Source organism: Eptesicus fuscus, chromosome 8 (genome assembly GCF_027574615.1).
Source record: "Eptesicus fuscus isolate TK198812 chromosome 8, DD_ASM_mEF_20220401, whole genome shotgun sequence".
Taxonomy (NCBI): domain Eukaryota; kingdom Metazoa; phylum Chordata; class Mammalia; order Chiroptera; family Vespertilionidae; genus Eptesicus; species Eptesicus fuscus.
In genome coordinates this window covers 41,861,713-41,884,976 of record NC_072480.1, presented here as the reverse complement: position 1 = coordinate 41,884,976, position 23,264 = coordinate 41,861,713, and the positions used below count along the sequence as shown (strand labels likewise).

At 40.5% G+C, this 23,264-nt stretch overlaps 1 pseudogene; it reads left to right on the top strand.

Moving 5' to 3' along the window:
* The first annotated feature begins 5,038 nt into the window (after nt 1-5,038).
* Nucleotides 5,039-22,962, top strand: LOC103288397 (elongation factor 1-alpha 1-like; annotated as a pseudogene).
* The last annotated feature ends 302 nt before the right edge of the window (nt 22,963-23,264 follow it).

The window sequence follows — 23,264 nt, the reverse complement described above, 5'->3', positions numbered from 1 at the left end:
AGAGCCTTTATACTGGCTCTAGACTGCCTCCTTCAAAATTATTTTACAAGGGCCCTACCTGGTTTGGCTCAGTGGATAGAGCATCAGCCTGCAGACTGAGGGGTCTCGAGTTAGATCCCGGTCAAGGGCACATGCCTGGGTTGCGGGCTCCATCCCCAGGGGAGGGGTGTGCAGGAGCCAGCCGATCAATGATTCTCTCTCATCATTGATATTTCTATCTGTCTCTCCCTCTCCCTTCCTCTCTGAATCAATAAAAATATATTTTAAAACATTATTTTACAAGGGAGAGAAATAAATTTACATAGCATTAAGCCACTGACATATGCACCCAAACTTAATTCTAAGTAACATAGGTTTTGAAACCAAAAGAGAGCTACTGCATTCGCTAAAATGTAAGATTAGTTTAAAGGAGATGGATAAGTGACATCAACAAGGACAAAACCATTGCAGAATGGTGAATTGGCAATCCTGGTAAAACAGTGGCTAGCAGAACCTTGGAAGGTACAAAGGACTGTTGCATTAATGAAAATGGTAGGAAAGTTTTAGAATGTTTGTGTTGACTGATTCTTGACACTGTCAACAACACTACACGAAAGAGATGGGCCCAGGCTAGAGCAGCCAGCAGAGTGGAGGGGAGTACAGTTTTGCTAAGCACCTATAGGCCACAAACTAAGTTAACAGAGAGTCTGATTTGGAGCTTTTTTAGATCAAGAAAAGCTGAATACTTTCTAAGTGAAACTACAGGCCATGGCCAGAAGCAGGAGCAATGCTCAGCTTTCGCAGGAGATAAGAACAATGGCCCCATGCCTTTTTCAAACTGTGGAGACAATTACCAAAGATCACCATGGCTGTTTTTTAAACAGTCTCATGTTCATTTGGGGGAGAGGGAGCTGGCAAAGCACAGAGGCCTGTATGTAATTATATAATAAACCAGAGTCTTTAGTCTGAGAAACTATGTCAAGACAAGACCTCTGATTCTGGTTATTCACATATGGACTGGAATAGCAGCAAGTAGATTGGAAACCCGCTCGGGCTTTTAGAGAATTTGTACTAGTGAAATCCCAAGCATAGCCAGCAGCATCATGACAGTCCAATCCCTAAAACAATCCCCGAGTCCTCAAATTTATCCCAAGAAAGAGGTGGGGTGTGAATGCAGCCCCCAAGAAGAGTCTACTCTCTAATGTCCACCTTGGAAAGAGCACAGAGGAAAGCGGACCATGGAGAGCACCCCAGAGGGCAAAGCCATGGCACACTGAGGACAGTAACTATGGAAAGCACTCCGCTGCCAGTGCTGTCGTCTTCACTGTTCTGACCCAATATGATTTAAAAATTGCCATGGCCTAATGTCTACGGGTTTCCCCTTTTCTACAAGGAAGTTATAGTGCTGTCATATGTTTCTACTCTACCATCGAATACTGGGTACGATGGGCAGTAACGTTTTGCTAGACCATGATGATCTGAAGAAGCCCACTGCACATAGGCAGAGATCCTTAACCTTGAGCTGGAGGCTGTAACGGTGTTGTACTTTGTGGTGTCTGCACCTGGGAAAGATCTTACAGATGAAAGAAAAGGTGTGCATGCACATTTGGGGAGTCAGTGGAGCAGCCTAGCAGAGACTGATAGATTTTTTACTCACCCCTTTCTTTTTGTATCAGAACCCTGAATTTTATTTAGCAGGGCATGAACATGTGGTAGGAAAAACACTTGATGTTTTTTATTAGAATTATGCTTTAGGAAGATTACTCTAAAACAGTCAATAGTATTCATTAAAGAAGGGAGACACTGAAAGAAATGATTCTGGCAAGAAGGCTATGGCAGTATACAAAGGAGAATTAATGAGACCTAAATAAAGCTGGATGCAAGGGAAATAAAAGAAGAGATGGGAATATTGAAATGCATAGGTAGTTGCTGTTCAATTTGGCTATGAGGCATAGGGAGCAAGGGAAAGAAAAATAGACTCCATGGGCCCATTTAAATGTATAGTGAGTAGTCGTGCCAGGAATAGAAACAGGGAAAACAGGAGGAAGAGCAGGACTGCAACAACCCAGATAAGTGCTGGTCTGAATATATAAACACCTATATATAAGCGTTGCTGGCAAGACACCGAGGTTGGTATCTGACACAGAGTTGAAGTCACTGAGGACAGAAGGAGCTAAACTGAAGCCTGGAAAATCATCTGCCAAGGAAAATAATTAAAACAGAGAAGTAGGAAGGATCATCAAGAGAAAGTTGGTAGAAAGAAGGAAAGCCAAGGATTGTCTCACACAATTGGGGAATGTCTTCTCAGAAGTCATTTCCCTATCTCACCAGTTAAGTCCAGACAGTGGTTCTCAAAGTGTGGTCCCTGGACCTACAGCCTCAGCATCATATGGTGTTATGAACTGAATTGTGTCTCCCCAAAATTCATATGTTGGAGCCTGAACTCCCAGCTTTTCAGACTGTGACTATATTTGGAAGTAAGGCCTCTAAAGAGATAATTAAGTTAAAATGAGGCCATTAGGATGGGTCCTGATCCAATCTGACTGGTATCCTTATAAGAGGAAACTTGAATACAAAAAGAGTCACCAGGACCCAGCTGGCATGGATCAATGTTTGAGCATCAACCTATGAACCAGGAGGCCACGGTTCCATTCCCCGTCAGGGCACATGCCTGGATTGCAGGCTTGATCCCCAGTGTGGGGCATGCAGGAGGTAGCTGATCAATGATTCTCTGTCAACATTGATATTTCTCTCTTCTTTCTCTCTCTCTCTCTCTCTCTCTCTCTCTCTCTCTCTCTCTCTCTCTCTCCCCCCTCCTCCCGCCCCCCCCCCACTTTCCTCTCTGAAATCACTGAGGAAAAACCATGTGAAAGAAGAGGCAGTTAGAGAGCGGCTATCTGTAAGGAAGGAGAACAGCACCAGAGAAACCAACTCTGCCAGCACCTCAATCTTGGGCTCCCATCTTTTAGAACTGTGAAAAATAAATTTCTGTTGTTTGCAATCGCAACCCTGGTGGACTAATACATGTGAGAACTTGTAACAGATATAAACTCTCAGGGCCCATCCTAGATCTATGGAACCAGAAACTCTGGGGATAGGGCCCAGCAATCTGTTTTTAACAAAACCTCCCAGTGAGTCTGATGCACTGTTAGGTTTGAAAACCACGGGTCTAGAATATTCTAGCTCAAGATCAGAGGAGGCTAAAATAAATTATATGTTCTCTTTTACCCTGAGTTGTCATATTCTTTATAGAGAATTCTTTAAGCAGAAATAGGCAATAACAGTGTCTTAAATAATCAGCTTTAGTTTTCATGAAAATAAATTCAGGTCATAGTATTATTATCAACTAAAGCATTCATTATGTGTGGCTATTTGTTCCTATACCACAAACTAATGATTCCAAAATTTTAGGATGCCAAAGTATCACTTAGAGAGCTTATTAAAAACACAGTTTCCAAAACTTGAATTCTATTGGTCAGTGAGGAGTCCAGACTTGTATCTTTAAGAAACATCAAACAATTTTTTAAATTTATTTTTCAATTACAGTTTACATTCAATATTATTATGTATTAGTTTTCAGGCTATACAGCACAGGGGTTAGACAATCATATACTTTACAAAGTGTCGCCCCCCCTCCCCCCAATACTTCCAACATAAGATAATCTTGATGCAAGTGTCAATAAAACAAAAACTGTTTTTTCTCTTATTCAGTCAATGAATAGAAAGACAAAAACTGCTATCTAGAGGAGCTGAGGTAGCTATGGCGATTAAGTAAAGAAATTTGAATGGCTTAGAAAGAATACTCAGAATGCTATTTCAATTCATCTTGGTCTTCTCAAACAACTATTTTCTCCAGGAAATAGTAACTGCGGAAATTCTGTAAGACTATACATGCACCCTGGGAATTGTAACCTCCAAGGCTGAAATTCCAGGTAACAGGTTCTGACTAATGTTTCTCAAACTCTTCCACCACTTGTAGATGTCACAATTTTTAGTTCTAGTTGCATCTGAAGAAGCCACATCAAGGCAGGTTACTACTGGCAACATCAAACAAATTTGATTTTTTTGGATCTTAATCCTAGACCACTTCCTGTTCTCCAAATAAGGAGAGTTAGTCATCTTTCTTAGTCCTCTGTTGCAATAAAATACAGAATTTCATTTTTTTGTGCAACTCTACTATGTCAAATAACACTGGGGGAAAATGCTACATTTTACCACAAACCAAGTTTTAAACATGTGCTCAAATACTGAAATAAGGTATACAATACTTTTGGTTAAATAAAAGTCCCTTATATTAAAGATATTTTAAAATAATTATCCACTTCCCACATGGCTATAAGTAAGTAAATAAGTAAAAAAAAAAAAAAAAAAAAAACACCAAAAACTTACATAAGTAGTTAGATTAGAACCTTTCACTGGTAACAGTTCTATTCTATTTTTTTCTCCTAAACAGTAAATGTATTAGCTGTCCTATCTTCAGTTTTTCCAATCTAGCAGTAAAAACACTTCAGTTAGAACATTTAATCATTGTAAGGCAGTGATTTTCAACCGGTGTGCTGAAGAGTTTTCATTTTTTATTGTATTTTATTTTTTTAAATATATTTTTACTGATTTTTTACAGAGAGGAAGGGAGAGGGATAGAGAGCCAGAAACATCGATGAGAGAGAAACATCGACCATCTGCCTCCTGCACACCCCACACCGGGGATGTGCCCGCAACCAATGTACATGCCCTTGACCAGAATCGAACCCAGTCTGCAGGCCGACGCTCCATCCTCTGAGCCAAACCAGTTTCGGCAAGTTTTTAAAGCATGCAATACCTGACTATTTAGTCAGGGCACTGACCTCTTTTCTCTTAGATTGTCAAATAATAAAATGACAACAGCCAATGCAACAATAGCCATCTGGTGTGAATGCATCCAAATTATAACCTTTTTTTTGGTCAGATCAACAAAAAAATATATGTTTTGGTGTGTCACAGAATTTTGGTAATTAGGTTATGTGTACCATGAGATGAAAAAGATTGAAAATCGCTGTTTTAAGGGTTTCTTTCTAGAACCATGTCCCCAGTGACAAAGTTTCTGTTCAAAACTTCAGATGTTACAATGGAGAAGCCCCGAAGACTTAAGAATGACCCACTGATCTCCAGGGAAGTCCACCCAAGAACCTTCCTTCCTGAGAAGAAGACTCTGAGGACTCACACCGTCAGCTATGCTGATGTCTGTGGCATGCCTGCATCCAGTATGGAAACCTGGCATGAAATATTAAGTAGTAACAAAAAACTAACTTGAAATTTTAAGGGGTTTGGGTTAATTTGGACAAATAGCTGAAATGATGAGATTAGCTCAGAAACATACAAGAAGATTAAAATTACACAAGAGAAAAGAATAGCTGGGGCGAGCCATGATTCACCCCGTTTGTGGCTTTGTTGAAAAGCTCTGCGCTGAAAACTGCGGCCAGCCCTTTCTGCCGCACAGGTTTCATGTTTAATCGTGCTCGGTGGATAAAGGCAGAATTACGTAAAACTGTATTCTAAGCTCCATCCGGAGCTGGGTGGGAGTTGTGAAGCCAAGTCTCCCAGCTGACAGCTGAGCCTCATGTAACTGACTTGACTAAGCCACACTAGGCAAACTCCTTTTCTAGCTGCCTGTGCCCCCTACAGTCCTCTCTCTGTTGGCCCTCCCAGCCGTTGCTGAAGGATGTCACTTCTCTCCACCGCCCTGATCTGGTTTTGGTCAGCCAATTCTTTCACTTCAGCTGGGTGCCAATGGACTTCCTAGGGACTCCTTGTGAGGGGACTTGTAGGTCCAGGCCCCACTAAAGAGAAAGGAACCTGGCTGGTGCTTCAACCTCTGTTCACCTGGGTTGTTCCTCCTGTTAAAATGACCTTGACTTTTCTCCTTGAGAAAGAGTAACCATGGCCTTAGCATGCTACCCTGTGCTTATCTCTTTTTTGGCTAGCTTTTTTTATTTGTTTGTTTGTTTTTTTCATTGAAGAGGGTCTCACACCCTCTCAGAGACATCCTCTGGCCCAGCCATCCCAGTGAGTGGCATATGGTCACACAGTACTTCCCTACTGTCAAGTTTTGCTCCTCTTGACTGGAGGGGTATTTATTAAAAACCAAGAATTCTAGAGGAGGCACTTTTCTTAGCATTGTAAAGCCTCAATTGAGTCTGGAAGAGAAGCCATGCAATCCTGTGTAGAGGAATTGGCCCAGACCAGGTGAATGATCCTGTGCCCAATGCATAGAAGTAGGAGAGACAGTTGCACTGCTCCTGCTTGTGGACACAGGTGGCCCAAGAACTCCTAACATGGGACATGCTCTTGTCAAAGACAATGGATGAAGAAGGGCTGCTAGACCAGGCTGAAGAAGAAAAATACAGTCGACCCTTGAATAACCTGGGTTTGAACTTTGTGGGTCCACTTATACGTGGAGTGTTTTTTTACAATAAATACAGTCATCCCTTCCTTTGAGGGTTTCCGAATCAGAGGATGAGGCAACCACAAATAGAAAACAGTATTTTCCCATTCCCAATCACAGATTCCCAACCACGAATGAAAAGGATGTTTTCAGTCTGCAGTGGGTTGAATCTGCAGATGTGAAAGGCTGACTGTAGAATCAAAACTAAATTGGGTTGTCACCCTTAACCCCCATGTTGCTCAAGGGTCAACTGTACATTAAAACTGAAAGTAAAGCCCTGGCTGGGAGGCTCAGTTAGTTGGAGCATCATCCCACACAACAAAGGGTTGTGGTTGGGTTCCTAGTCAGGGCACATACTCAGGTTACAGGTTCAGTCCTTGGTCAGGGTATGTACAGGAGGCAACTGATCGATGTTTCTCTCACATCAATGTTTCTCTCTCTCTCTCTCTCTCTCTCTCTCTCTCTCTCTCTCTCTCTCTCTCCTCCCTCTCTAAAAATCAATAAAAACATATTCTTGGATGAGGATTTAAAAAAAAAAAAAACAGAAAGTAAAGATGTTAAAGGAAAAGGGGCAGAAAGAAATTAAATGGGTGTGACTATAAAAGGTCTATAAATGAATAATAAATTAACTAAAAGGCAAGTCTAATTGTGCTTTGTTTAATCTATTCTATTTAATTCATTTTATCAATAAATATGTATTAAACTCCAACCATGAGGTTCTGTGCTAGACAGCGAATAAGATAAACACAGTCCCAGCCCACATGGGAATTATAGTCTTGAGAGAAAAAGACATTAAAAAATAATTATCCTACCCTGGCTGGTGTTGCTTAGTGGTTAGGGCATTGGCCCACACACCAAAGTGTCTTGGGTTCGATTCCTGGTCAAGGGCATGTACCTAGGTTGCAAAGTTCAATCCCCTGCACCCAGTCGGGGCACATGTGGAAGGCAACCAATCAATGTGTCTCTCTCACATCATTGTCTCTCCTTTCTCTCACTCTCTCTCTTCCTCCCTCCCACTCTCTCTAAAACTCAATAAAAAAATATATCAAATAAATTAAATAATTATGCAAGTATTTATATGTTATTGAGGGAAAGTACAAGATTTAATGAGAGTGTATAACTAGAGTAATAGGTTGGACAATGGGCATGGTAGATCTCCCTGAGGAAGTGACATTTAGACAAATGGCTAAAAGGGGTGAAGAAGAAATAACCAGGTATGGAGGGGATGGGAGAGAAGCCTGGGGGAAGCTCTAAGAAGGAAGCAGCTTGATATGTTTTAGAAACTACACCAAGGCCAATGTGGCTGTGGAGGAATGAACAAGAGAGAGGGAATTAGGGGCAAGAAGAGAGGGAGAGGCAGATAATCAGGGCCTTTAGGACTCAAGAAGACTTGAGGCCAAATTTCAGACCAAATCTCATATCCTCAGAGCCATTACTTTCCCCTATCTTCTCTGCTATTCTTTTTATTTTTAATAAATATTTATTGTTCAGATTATTACAGTTGTTCCTCTTTTTCCCCCTAACTCCCCTCCACCTGGTTCCCGCCCCACCCTCTGCCCTTACCCGCCCTCGACTGTCCTCATCCACAGGTGTACGATTTTTGTCCAGTCTCTTCCCGCACCCCCCACACCCTTTTCCCTCTGAGAATTGTCAGTCCACTTCCTTTCTATGCCCCTGATTCTATTCTATTCACCAGTTTATTCTGTTCATCAGATTTTTTTATTCACTTGATTTTTAGATTCACTTGTTGATAGATATGTATTTGTTGTTCATAATTTTTATCTTTACCCTTTTCTTCTTCTTCCTCTTCTTAAAGAATACCTCTCAGCATTTCATATAATACTGGTTTGGCGGTGATGAACTCCTTTAGCTTTTTCTTATCTGTGAAGCTCTTTATCTGACCTTCAATTCTGAATGATAGCTTTGCTGGGTAGAGTAATCTTGGTTGTAGGTTCTTGCTATTCATCACTTTGAATATTTCTTGCCACTCCCATCTGGCCTGCATAGTTTCTGTTGAGAAATCAGCTGACAATTCTATCGGTGCTCCCTTGTAGGTAACTAACTGTTTTTCTCTTGCTGTTTTTAATATTCTCTCTTTGTCTTTTGCTCTTGGCATTTTAATTATGATGTGTCTTGGTGTGGTCCTCTTTGGATTCCTTTTGTTTGGGGTTCTCTGCGTTTCCTGGATTTGTAAGTCTATTTCTTTCACCAGGTGTGGGAAGTTTTCTGTCATTATTTCTTCAAATAGGTTTTCAATATCTTGCTCTCTCTCTCTTCTGGCACACCCATAATTCAGATGTTGGTACACTTGAAGTTGTCCCAGAGGCTCCTTACACTATCTTCATATTTTTGGATTCTTTTTTCTTTTTGCTTTTCTGGTTGGGTGTTTTTTGCTTCTTTGTATTTCAAATCTTTGACTTGATTCTTGTGATCCTCTAGTCTGCTGTTGGATCTCTGTATATTAGTCTTTATTTCAGTCAGTGTATGCTTAATTTCTAGTTGGTCCTTTTTCATATCCTCGAGGGTCTCACTAAATTTATCGGCAATTTCTAGAAAATTCTTGAAAAACCTTATAACTGTGGTTTTGAACTCTATATCCAGTCGTTTGCTTTCCTCCATTTCCGTCATTTGTGACCTGTTTCTTTGTCTCCACATTTTGGCTGCTTCCCTGTGTTGATAGAGTGGCTTTGTGTGCTAGGTGTCCTATAGGGCCCCGTGACTCAGCCTCCCCAGTTACCTGAGGTGGACACTCTTGGTGCTCCCCTTTGTGGGCTGTGTGCACACTCTTGTTGTAGTTAAGCCTTGATTGTTGTTAGTATCACTAGGAGGAATTGACCTCCAGGCCAATTGGCTGTGAGAATCAGCTGTGTCTAAGCTGGGAGAACTTCTGTGCTGGAGACACCCTTATGGGGCAAAACTTGCCTCAGTGGGGCTTTGGTGCTCACTGAATCTGCCCCCTGAGTGTGTCCCTTATGGATCTGAGAAGTTGTAATCTGGATGGTCCCACTCTGACCACTGGGTACACTGGCTCTTGGATCTCCAAGGAGGTGCTAATTTAGCCTCTGCCTGAAGCCACCCAGCAGTAGCTATGGAGAGATCTGCAGATTCCTCTACTTTGTTTGAGGTTTGGAGGTTTTCAAATGAGGCCTAGCTATGAAGCAATGCAAGCTGCTGTAGGGCCTTGGGCCTTCTTTTGGATGTTCTGGGTCTCTCTGACCCAGCTGCAGTTTGTTAGGTAATTTTAGATTGCAAAGGGCCAGGCCATTCATATGCAAAGGCCTCTGCGTACAGCTTGGGTGAGGCAGGGTCTCAGGGAATTAACAGGGCAGAGCTAACAGCAATGGCTGATCCTCAGCCCTTCCCTAAGAGGCCCTGGATCTCAATGTCCCACGGTAGTTGCTGCAAGCACCTCTGAGAGAAAGCCGCCCTCGAGTTCTGCCCACTGCCAGACAGTCCAGTTTCTCCCCATATGAGTCTGGATCCCCAGAGTCTCGCCCAGAACTGGAGTTCAGAGCAGTTTGGAGCTTGTGTCTCCCTCCCAATTGAGAAAGACAACCACATACTCAATTGTCAGCTCTTTCCTCTCGTGCGCTTCCGTACCTCTGCACTTTACTTCCACAGCTCCTCTGAGTCTCAGTGTGCTTTTCTCTTTCCTTCTAGTTGTAGAATTTCCACTCAGCCAGCCTTCCTGTGGTTCTGGATGATGTCCATTTTGTCTTTTAGTTGTAGTTTTGAAGTGGTTGTGCAAGGCAGCAATTTCAGGTGTTTACCTACGCCGCCATCTTGGTTTCTTCTTCTCTGCTATTCTTTATCTCAACTATTTACTATGCTTGAAGCATTGGAAGATACACTTGTAGGGGGAAAAAAACATAAAAATACCTGTCTTTAGGGAGGATTCTAGTGGACATGTATCATAAATGATAACAAAATATAAAAACGTAATATTTAAGTCACAAGTGAATATAGAGTAAGTTATAAAGTCAGATCATGTTAGATTGTCAGAGGGGCTATGAAAAAAAAAAGGAAGAAAAATTGGAATAGAACAAGGAAGGGTGGAGGGAGTATTATTTTATTTTTTCCAATTACAGTTTACATGCAATATTATTTTGTATTAGTTTCAGGTGTATAGCATAATGGTTAGAATCATATACTTTACAAATGTTCCCCCTGATATTTCCAGTACTCCCCTGGCACTGTACATAGTTATTACAATATTATTGACTGTAATTTCTATGCTGTACTTTACATTCCCATGACTATTTTGTAGCTACCAATTTGTGCATTATTAATCCCTTTACCTTTTTCACCCAGTCCCCAAACTTTACCCCTCTGGCAACCATCAGTCTATTCTCAGTATCTATGAGTCTGTTTCAATTTTGTTTGTTTACTTTGTTCTTTAGATTCCACATGTAAGTGAAATCACATGGTATTTGTCTTTCTCTGCTGACTTATTTCACTTAGCATAATACCCTCTAGTTTCATCCATGTTGTCAAAAATGGTAAGATTTCATTCTTTATTATGGCTGAGCAATATTCCATTGAATATATGTACCACACCTTTTTTATTTACTTGTTTATTGATGGGTACTTGGGTTGCTTCCATATCTTGGCTATTGTAAATAATGCTGCAATGAACATACAAATGGACACCAAAGAAACAAACAACCCAATTAAAAAATGGGCAGACACTTCTCCAAAGAAGACATACAAATGGCCAATAGATATATGAAAAAATGTTCAACATCACTAGTCATCAGAGAAAGGCAAATTAAAACCAATGAAATATCACCTCAAACTTGTCAGTGATGAGGAAATTGGTCTTGCAGAACTTGTTATCTAAATGCAGAGGCCAAGGAACTGTGAACAATGCACTGCCCTGGGGACGTAGGGGAGAGGGTTGTTATGCTGGTGCCAGGACAGATCATCGGATATGGCCTGGGGACCCCAACACCTGGGGGCCTTCCTGTAAGCCCAGGAAAGGGGTGGAACCATATCTGCAAGACAAAGACCCCAGAAGGTTATAAAAAGTGAAGCCCTCTGCATGTTTCTTCACTCTGATTTGGAAATTATTCCCAGAGTCCACTAGTGTTAATAAATGGGGTCCCTCCCTTTCTCTAGGAAGCGTGATTGGTATTTCTTTGGTCTTCTGTAACATTAAAATGGCTATCATTAATAAATCAACAAACAAGTATTGGCAAGGATGTGAAGAAAAAGGAATGCTTGTGCACTGTTGGTGGGAATGCAGACTGGTGCAGCCACTGTGCAAAATAACATGGAGGTTCTTCAAAAAAATTAAAAGTGGAACTGACCCAGCAATTTCACTTCTGGGTATATATCCAAAGAAATCTGAAACACTCATTCAGAGGGAGTATAATTTTAAGTAGGAGGATCAGGGTAGGCCTCATTAAAACTGATGACACTCAGAAAAGACCAAGAAAATTAGTTACTCCATGGAAACTTCCAAGTTTGTTTCCCTTATAGCCTTTATTATAATTTTTAATGATCATATTTGTTTCTTTTCTGGGAATATAAGTTCCATCAGGGCAAGAACTATTGTCAGTCATCTTCATTCTTGTATCCCTAGACATATATTGTGTCAATACATGAAAGGAAGCAAATAATCAAAGTGCTCTCCCATCAGCTTCCATATCAATCAAATAAAAGCAAGATGCCTGATCTGAGCCAATGTAAATGACTTTCCAGAATACTCAGTATTTACTTGGCAGAAAGCCATGCTAGCTAAGGTGTTTGTCTGATCACCACACACTCTCTTTCCCCATTTTTTTGGTAACAAACTCTTCTTTATTGTGAGAATCTTCCCCCTATAGACACTGGATAAGCACCTTCTTAGATGGCAAAGTTCCAACTACTGTGGTTACATCATGGATCATGGGATGGATGTGTAACCTAACCTAAGTGCTAGTCAGGACCTTTAAGAGTTGTTGATATTGTTGCCATATATAAGCAACATCAGCTGCCTGTGGCCTACTTGTCCTCTATGTAGGGAGATCCTGCCTAAGAATGAAGTCAACTCAAAGCCATCATTGATAAAAGAGAAGAAAGAAACATGGCTTTATAACTGCATACCATTCATTCCCAAAGTCAAGTTTACTCTTTGAACTTTGCAGTTAAATAGGGCAAAAAACAATTTTAATTTCAAGATATGTTTTGTCATTGCTTTCAACTCACTTATAGCCTTTATTAAATATATCCACCAAACAAAATTTAAGGAGATATAATAATTAAACTGAAAATGGGATTTTTTTTTCTTCTTTAAACTATCCATCTTCCAATTTAACAAGTAAGTATTGAGATAATAACAACTAATAGCCTAGTGACAGAAGGACCATAATTAATTCTATACAAAGGACCATAATTAATTCTATACAAATTAAGATCTGCTCATTCAATTCATGAAACATACAGTGAGCATCACTATACCTGAAGTTCTGTGCCAGGAGCTGGGTATTTAGAATGTTGGCATGACAGCTAAATCTTTGACCTTGTTTAGAGAATATAAGCAGCAATAAATTTCATGGGAGGTCATACAAATGGAGAAGCTTAGGGTGTGATAAAAGTTCAAAGTAGGGAGACCAACCTAGTCACCAGAAGTGGGAGGAATGGGGTCCTCAGGGCAGCCCTCAGAAGAAGGGATGTCTAAGGTAAGACCCAAACTAATCCTAAGATTTTGTCAGAGGGAGGTAGAGGAAAGGGAGGGAAAAGAATTTTAGTCAGAGGGAAGGACATGTTAAAGACTTAGAGGCAGGAGGATGTGGGGTCAGGAATGCTCATGTGTGATAACATCAGCAGAGTCTGTGAAGAATATCTCCATGGAATGACCTGCCACACCTGTTCAGCATTTGCACCTCACTGACACTTTCCCTTTTCAAAGCTCACACCCATCATTTTATCCCACATTTTATATTTTCCCTTTTTTAAATTTCTTTATTAAACAGAAGCAATTAGGATGGATTGCTTATTAATAATATTATTTAGTACTCTCATTATGGAGTAATACAAATGATCGCATTTCTATTAAATGCTGTCAATGTTTTAATATTGAACTGCGCTTATAACTTTATTGAAGTAATTTCTATATAACGCTCCTAAAGATGAGGTTTCAGCTGCACAGCATATAGTCTAAACTTGATGAGGGCTATGCCTTACACCCTCTGTAAAACATTATAATCATATATTCCAATAATAAGTTTCTGTAGAGATGAAGTGGTTGTTTTGTGTAATAAGATCATATATCTTCCAGCTAGAATAAAATGAGATTTTGAAAACAAAGTTATTGTGTTGTTAAATGGGACATAGGAAAAACATTTCTCCTCCTCAGAACGTTTGTTATAAATTTAAACAGAAAATATTTTTATGGGAACAGCAATCACAACTTATGAACAATTCTATTTCACTGAGGGGTTTTTTTTTTTCAATGAATCAATATTTTTGGTTGGAAAGAACATTCTTCTAACTTGATATGTTAATGTTCCATAAAATATCTTTGAGTTGAAATACTGCATCACTCATGACTTTCATTTTGCCTAGTGAAAGCCAAATCATGTTAATTTTGTGCAAACCACCATCTGTTTTATTATGAAAGAGCACTATTTCTCACTTGCTAAAAATATATACAAGGGGTGGGGGGCGGGAAGCCTCCAAAGGCTACACTAGTACACATTTAGCCCTGCTACAAACATTCTCTGGTCCCTGAATTGAGCAGATCACCAACCAAATTGGCAAACGTTAATATTGCTGCCTGCTTTTCATAGAGAGAAGTGTTTTGTTTCTGTTGGACACATTTTCAGGAAGTGAGGTAATGCTCAGTTTTCCCCTAGGAAAGTAATCCTGGGGCCTGCTCAGAACTGGCTTGATGGGGCCATTGTTTGAAGGTGGAGGGAGGCGGTGGGTGGTATGATGAAACCAAGATAAGACTTAAATCAAAGGCAATGAGTGTGACTGTTCAGTCATTGACGTCAATTAGACTTTTATAGAAGAAGTGGCTATAGTGCGCAGCTTCATGATTAATAAATCCTATTGAACACAGAGGTCTTCCTTCCCCTTCTCTACATCTGGCCCTTCCCATAAAATATACCCTTTCCTGAGTAACTTGGAGTTGCCTTTCCCTCCATAAAAGGGGGGTGAGGAGACCAAAGAGTTTTCAAGTATTTCTCTATATTGGTTGTAAAAGGAACCGAATATTTTTCAATATTTACTGCTTATAGCCCTAGCTGGTTTGGCTCAGTGGATAGAGCATCGGCCTGTGGATTAAAGGGTTCTGGGTTCGATTTCAGTCAAGGGCACATGTTGGGGTTGTGGGCTCAATCCCCAGTAGAAGGCATGCAGGAGGCAGTCAATGAATGATTCTCTCTCATCATTGATGTTTCTATCTCTCTCTCCTTCTCTCTTCCTCTCTAAAATCAATAAAAATATTTTTAAAAAAGAAATAGGGCTTTCTATCTATTAAAAATGGAAGATGTAACAACTTTGTATTGATCATGTGACCAAAATTCCACAGTGACAACTCTTCCACAGGTCATTATCAGAGATAGATCATATTTATTAAATACTGTGTGAAATTTAACTTGTGAACTTTTTTAAAATAAGTAATTTGTAGGAGAATTTGGATTTTCTAAATTCAGTAGTTGCCCTAACCAGTTTGGTTCAGTGGATAGCGTGTTGGCCTGTTTGCTTCTGGTCATGGGCACGTACCTCGGTTGCAGGCTTGAGGCCAATCCTCAGCCTTGGTTGAGGCTCCTGTGGGAGGCAACCAATCAATGTGCCTATCTCACATCGACGTTTCTCTCTCTCTCTATCTCTCCCCCTTCCACTCTCTCTAAAAATCAATGGGAAAATATCCTCAGGTGAGGATTAGTAAAAATAAAATTTTTTTAACAAATAAATTCAATAGTCTACTGTCATTATGCTGCTCAGCCATCCCTTAATATTTAAATCACTTGGAAAGACCTTTAATTTGTAAATCTGATTTTTCCTGCTATTATATTTAGCTTCCAAACCGACTAAAAAAGAAAAGAAAAAAGAAGAATTAACAAAATTGACTCATTATTTTGCCCAATTAATTCTTCTTGTCTTGCAGCTGAGAAGAAGGCCTCAAGGACTTTGTCAATCAGGTTTAAAGCTCTCAGGTAAATCCAAATTCTCACTTAAAGTATTCAAAAGAAAATTAAGTCTCAATATGGCCTCATGCTTGTCCTACTGGGAGAGCAGGCACTCTCAGATTTTAATTTCTTAGTCTTTTTTCATGAAAAGTGTTTTTAAATCTCAGAGTAATATAATCCTTTGTGATTAGATTGATCTCACTTGAAGACAATTCTCTATAACTTTGCTGAGGTTTCCCGCTGGTACAAAAATGACTATTGCAACACCTTATCTCTTCCTCCCCATAATGCAGCCCACTTCTGATCATGCGTTTGGCACACAAATGGATGAACAACACCATGTTGAGTTGGCATTTGTGATATAAATGTATTGTTCACAATGTAAATTTGTAGTTAACCAACATTACAATCATCTGATTGCTCCTCCACAGAGGATAGAAAAGAAAAGAAAAACCAAGGTTTCAATGCTCAATATTTGGTTCCTATCTGAGATAGATTTTTTTATATTAATTTTTTTAATTTTCTTAAAAATTACTTTTACTCACAAATGACTTAGTTATAAAACGCAAGTTCCCATTACTAATAAGTAATCTATTCTTTTCATCTTCCTTTGGCATACAAGAGCCAAAAATGTGTTTGGTTTATTTATTTGTTGTTGTTTTTCTCAATTTTTACATTCTGTGATAGAAGTAGCCACCAGCCCGGCAGGCGTGGCTCAGTAGTTGAGCATCGACCTATGAACCAGGAGGTCAAGGTTTGATTCCCAGTCAGGGCACATGCCCAGGTAGCAGGCTTGATCCCTAGTGGGGCACCTGCAGGAGGCAGCCAATCAATGAAACTCTCTCACCATTGATATTTCTATCTCTCTCCCCCTCTCCCTTCCTCTCTGAAATCAATAAAAATATTTTTTAAAAAGAAAAAAAGAGAGAAGTAGCCACCAAATTAAAATGATTCTAAATTGTTTTGGTCTTTCATGATCATATGCTTTGAATCTCTACTGTTGAATGAAAATGAAAATGGAAGTAAATTACAAGTCACTCCAAAACTGCCCCATAGACAGGAAGGTTCACACTGGGGCAATTCCAATAGTCCAGAACTATGCCGTGTTTAAAGACTTCCTAAAAGGATGCTGGCAATTTGCCATCTGGAAAAGATGTGAGCTGAATTTCCTGTTGTGTTTAAGACTAGTTGGTCATTTCAGAACAAAATAAAAATTAAAAGAATGGGGGCCTTAGAATATAAAAATACCATCCTCTCTTTTTAAGAAAACCAAGAATTTGACTTTTTCTCTGTCATTATAATTCTGACTGAGCTTAGAAAATGATCCCTACTCAGGGTCTAGAAAAGTTCTAGTTAATTTTTTTATTGTATCCCTGATGCATGAAAAATTTTTTTCTTTCATTTTGAAACCTTCTAAGAATTGTTGGTGCATTCATCATGAAGGTGGACCAGATGCCTCTAAGATTCTTTCTTGCTCTAATCTTATTGATGTGAGTTCATGTTCTTCCACTATGCATTTGCAGACATTTACCATGGACAAACAACATACAAGGTATCTGGATGTATTTAAAAAGAGAAGGTTTTTCAGAAGCTTATCCTACCTTTTCTCAGGAGAACTTTACTCACATAGATATTACATGAGTACGTGATCCTTAAATTTGCTCAACTTTATCAGCTTTCCACGTTTCACCTAAAAGTTATCAAATACTTTTTCATTTTCCGGTACCCAAAAGCCCTGATATCACTGAGTTCTAAGTCTTTGCTAACTGCCAGTATTATACCAGAGAGCCTTGACTCTTTCACTATTCTACTTTTTGTTGTTGTTGTTAATCCTCACCCAGGGATATTTTTCCATTGATTTTTAGAGAGAGTGGAAGGGAGGGAGAGAGACAGAGACAGAGAAACATCAATGTGAGAGAGACAAGGCAATTGGTTGCAGGGATCGAGCCAGCAACCGAGGTACATTCCCTCAGGACCAGACCCAGGACCCTTTAGTCCTCAGGCCGATGCTCTATCCCCTGAGCCAAACTGACTAGGGCTATTTCACTATTCTTTAGACACTTCGGGTAGGAAAATTACTGAGACCTTGCCATTTGATCTTCAAACCAACACTGTGATCCTGGAGACACTAACCCAATGACATATTTATTTATTTACTTATTTGACACCTTCAGGAGCGTCTTTTCTGAGCCTATGGTGCTCACAGGACTCTAATGAGAGAGACAGGATGCTCCAATCAAGCGGGAACAGTAGGAGCCACGGCACAATCTCTATGTCAGGCGTCCTCAAACTACGGCCAGTGGGCCACATGCGGCCCGCCGAGGACAGTTAACCAGCCCTCCGGGTGTTTTTGCCGTTTTGTTTTTTTTTACTTTAAAATAAGATATGTGCAGTGTGCATAGGAATTTGTTCATAGTTTGTTTGTTTTTTTAAACTATAGTCCGGCCCTCCAACGGTCTGAGGGACAGGAAACTGGCCCCTGTTTGAAAAGTCTGAGGACCCCTGCTCTATGTCAAAGGAAAGTGTCATGAGCAGAAAAGGCTTTCGGTGGAACTGGACCTGAGCTGAGATGAGAACGAGGAGCACGCATTAACTACATGGAGGAGGGTGAAGAAAGAGGGAAGGTGAATTCCAGACAAAGGAAACAATCATTATTCAACAAGTATTTCTATTAGATGCTCGAAACCCAGCAATGCCAATATAATGCATTAGTTGTATTTGTGTCTGGGGTTACAAAGGCGAAGAACACAGTACAGCATAACGACAGCTATTTCTGAACCTGTCTGCTTCCAGGCGATGTTTTAGGCACTTAGGACTATTTAATTCTCAGAACAACTTTTAAGAAAACAGACTCAAAGAGATCAGGTTGCTTGCCTGTGATCACATACATGTTAAAAGGTAGATCCAGCCCAGCAGGTTTGGCTCAGTGGTTGAGTGTCGACCTATGAACCAGGAGGTCATCATGGTTCAGCTCAGGGTCAGGGCACATGCCCAGATTGCAGGCTTGATCCCCAGTGTCCCAGTGTGGGGCATGCAGGAGGCAGCCAATCAATGATTCTCTCTCATCATTGATGTTTCTATTTCTCTCTCCCTCTCCCTTCCTCTCTGAAATCAAGTGTGTGTGTGTGTGTGTGTGTGTGTGTGTGTGTGTGTGTGTGTGTGTGTGTTTAAAGGTAGAGCCAAATTCAAACTCAGGCCAAATATCTCTTAACCATGAAAAGATAGTAGCCTCTCCTCTCCTCAGACAGAAACCAAGGGTATGTGTGAGAGTTGACAAGGACAGGGAGATACAACAGGGAAAGTTTTTATAAAATGGTTACTGAGTAATTAGTTTGGACTTAACCAGATGAGGAGATGGGACAAGTGCAACCAACAAAAGGATAGCTATGGAGAGAAAACCCCTTCTCTGACCACTGTGCCTCATCATCAAACCTATGATAGAAATGCTGCCCCTGAACTTTCACAGCAATAGGCTGCAAAGATTTTTGGATTTTTATTCTAAGAACAAAAGGAACCCAGTGAAAAGTTTAAGAAGAACACAATTAAATTTGTACTTTAAGAAATCACAGTAATTGATGAATAGAGAATACATTGGATGGGAACAAAAGTGGGTGCAAGGAAACTAGTTGGAAAACTATTTTAGTAATCCCAATAAGATGTGATGGTGGCTTCCATCAGGATGGTAGTATGGAAAGGCAGTAGACAGATTTGAAAAAGTATATAGGAGCGGAAAAAAAAATTAGAAGGTGACACTAAAAAAGAAGTAAACACAGCAGGAAAACCTGCCATGGTTATGTGGTTCCAACATGTAGTTCCAGTGAAGGGGGTATAATAACGTGGGTAGGTTTATGGGAGATGGGACTAGAGAGAAGGCAGGCCCTAACCCATAAATGGCCTTGTCTGTTTAGCCAAGCAGTATAAAGCTAAGAGCTGCCATTAAAGATGTTTTTTTCTGTGTAATGTTTTTTCATATAATTTTTTAAAATTCTGGGATAGCCCTGGCTGGATGGCTCAGTTGGTTAGAGCATTATCCCATATACCAAAAAATTTTCAGGTTCAAATCCACGTCAGGGCACATACTTAGCTTTCGGGTTCGACTCTCGATCAGGATGCATAAGGGATGCAACTGATAGATGTTTCTCTCTCACCCGATGTTTTTTTGTTTTGTTTTGTTTTGTTTTTCTATCTCCCTCCTCTTTCTCTCTCTAAAATCAATAATAAAAAGCAAACATATCCTCAGGTGAGGGGAGGGAGAGAGAGAGAGAGAAATTTAGAGAGAAATTTAGACTTACAACAAAGTTGCAAAGATAATACAGAGAGTTCTTATCTATCCCTCACCTAGTTTCCCCTAATGTCAACATCTTACACAATCATGATGCATTTGTCAAAACTCAGAACTCAATAATAGTACAATACTACCCATTAAACTCCAGATTTTATAAGGTTTCACCTGGTTTTCCACTAATGTCCCTATTCTGTTCCAGGATCCCATGCAGGATAGCACACTACATTTGAGGAATCCTGTCTCCTTTTGTACCTTTTGGCTGGGACAATTTTTCAGTGTTTCTTATTTTTATGACCTTGACAGTTTTGAGGAGTATTGGTCAGATGTTTTACAAACTATCTTTAAATTCGGTTTCACCTGCTGTTTTTCTCATAATTAGATTGGAAGGTTAAAGGATTTTAAGAATGGGAATGATGCTGATTGAGTTTTAACTTAGAAAGATGACTGTGTATTGAGAGAGAACTAGAATGTTGTCTACTAATTTAGCGATGATAATTCCTGCAATATGAGACTAGAGGTGATTTCTAAACTTTCATCTTTGTAATTCTTTTATCTTGTTTCAATACTTTATATGGAATGCAAGCCCTTTTATTTTTAAAAAACAAAAGGGTGATTTTTCTGTCAGAAGTAAAACTGGCACTAAGTAAATAATATGTCAACAGTGATTAATTCTGAGTGATTAGAATATGAATTATTCTCTTCTCTTGGATTTTTCTCAATCTTAAAAAATTCCAAAAGAAAAGTAAAAAAAAAAAGAAGAAGAAGAAGGGAAAAATGCTGCTAGAAAATGAGAAGATGGGCAACAGGGGCAATAGACAGGAGACTATTGCAGTAAATATTTGATGTAAGAGAGATGCTGGAGGCCTGAACTCAGTGATGAAGAAATGAGATACTCAGTAATGGAGGCCATGGTGACTGACTGGATGGAGGGCTCAGGAAGAAGGAAGAGTCTTTGGTTTCTGGCTTAGCAACTTGTGGTAATGTCATTCATATAACCAGTTTGAATGGTACAGCAGGTTTGAGGAGGAAGGAATTAAGTTAGTTGTAGATGCACAGGCAATGGGATGTTGCATCTGACACTATTTCCATTTAGTTCTTTCTAGCCTTATGTTTTTAGATGTTATTCTTCCTTTTTTAAAATATAATTCTCTGGCATGTTATTCAGCATCTTTTTATAAAATTATTATCCTATCTAATAAAGAAGGAATATGCTAATTGACCCTCATGCTGCCGAAAAGATGGTGGCGCCCACAGCCAATAAGGAGGGACTATGCTAATTGGCTGCCCCACCCTCAAAGATGGAGGCCCCCACAGCCACAAGATGGCAGCGCCCAGTCCCCTCAGCCCCGCCGGGGTGGCAGGCACATGGCAAGGCCAGGCCCATCCCTAGGCAGGCCCAGCTGCTCCGCGCACCTGCCTTCTGAGTCCCCCGGTCCCCTCAGCCCCCCAGCCACCCAGGGCCGCCCAAGGCTCAGGTAACCAGGGCAGGCCAAGGCTTGTGCTGCTGACAGTGGCAGCAACAGAGGTGTGATGGGACATTGCCTTCCCCTGATCGCTGGGTCGTCTCCCACCCCTGAGGGCTCCCGGACTGTGAGAGGGGGCAGGCCAGGCTGAGGGACACCCCCTCCAGTGCATGAATTTTCATGCACCAGGCCTCTAGTTTATAAATAAGAATACAGGTGTTATAAAATAAAAATTGTTCAGGTTTTTCACAACAGGTTTGCTGCCAGAACACAGGTGTTGTGAAAACTACCAAACCCAAAATGGGAAAGGAAGACCCATATCAATATCGTCATCATTGGACACATAGATTCTAGCAAGTCTACCACTACTGGCCAACTGATCTATAAATATGGTGGGATCAACAAAAGAACCTTGGAGAAATTTGAGAAGGAGGCTGCTGAGATGGGGAAGGCTCCTTCAAGTATTGCGTGGGTCTTGGTTAAACTGAAAGCTGAACATGAGTGTAGTATCACCATTGATATCTCCCTGTGGAAACTTGAGACCATCAGTGATGCCCCAGGACACACAGACTCCATCAAAAACACAATTCCAGGCATCTCAGGCTGACTGTGCTGTCCTGATTGTAGCTGCTGGTGTTGGTGAATTTGAAGCAGATATCTCCAAGAATGGACAAACTGTGAGCATGCCCTTCTGGCCTACACACTGAGTCTGAAACAGCTGATTGTTGGTGTTAACAAAATGGATTCCACTGAGCCACCCTATGGCCAAAAAATACAAGGAAATTGTTAAAGAAGTCAGCACCTACATTAAGAAAATTGGCTACAACCCTGACACAGCAGCATTTATACCAATTTCTGATTGGCATGGTGTCAACATGATGGAGCCAAGTGCTAATATGCCTTGGTTCAAGGGATGGAAGGTCATCTGTAAAGATGGCAATGCCAGTGGAACCACACTGCTTGAAGCTCTGGATGTTAGCCTGCCACCAACTCATCCAACTGACACGCCCCTGCATCTGCCCCTCCAGGATATCTACAAAATTGGTGATATTAGTTCTGTCCCTGTGGGCCGAGTGGAGACTGATGCTTTCAAACCCGGCATGGGGGTCACCTTTACTCCAGTCAACATTACAAATGAAGTAAAGTCTGTTGAAATGCACCATGAAGCTTTGAGTGAAGTTCTTCCTGAGGACAATGTGAGCTTCAATGTCAAGAACATGTCTGTCAAAGATGTTCGCCGTGGCAATGTGGCTGGTGACAGCAAATATGACCCACCAATGGAAGCAGCTGGTTTCCAGCTCAGGTGATTATTCTGACCCATCCGGACTAAATCAGTGCTGGCTAAGCACCTGTGCTGGTTGTCACTCTGCTCCTATTGCTTATAAATTTGCTGAGCTGAAAGAGAAGATTGATCGTCATTCTGGGAAAAAGCTAGAAGATGGCCCCAAGTTTTTGGAATCTGATGATGCCACCATCGTTGGTATGATTCCTGGCAAACCCACATGTGTTGAGAGCTTCTCTGACTACCCTCCTTTGGGCCATGTTGCTGTTCATGACAGGAGACAGACAGTTGCTGTGGGTGTCATCCAAGCAGTGGACAAGAAGGCAGCTGGAGTTGGCAAAGTCACCAAGGCTGTCCAGAAATCTCAGAGGCTAAATGGATATTTCCCCCAACACCTGCCACCCCAGTCTTAATCAGTGGTGGAAGAACAGTCTCAGAACTGTTTGTCTCAATTGGCCACCTAAGTTTAATAGTAAAAGACTGATTAATGATTATAAAACATTATAAAACCTTCAGAAGGAAAGAATATTTTGTGGACCATTTGTTTTTTTCTCTCTGTGTGTGTGGCAGTTTTTAAATTATTAGTTTTTAAAATCAGTATTTTTCAATGGAGACAACTTGACCAAAAATCTGTCACAGAATTTTGAGACTCATTAAGACAAAATTTAATGAGGGGGGAAAAGTAATTACTCAGATTGTCCGCCTCACTTTCTAG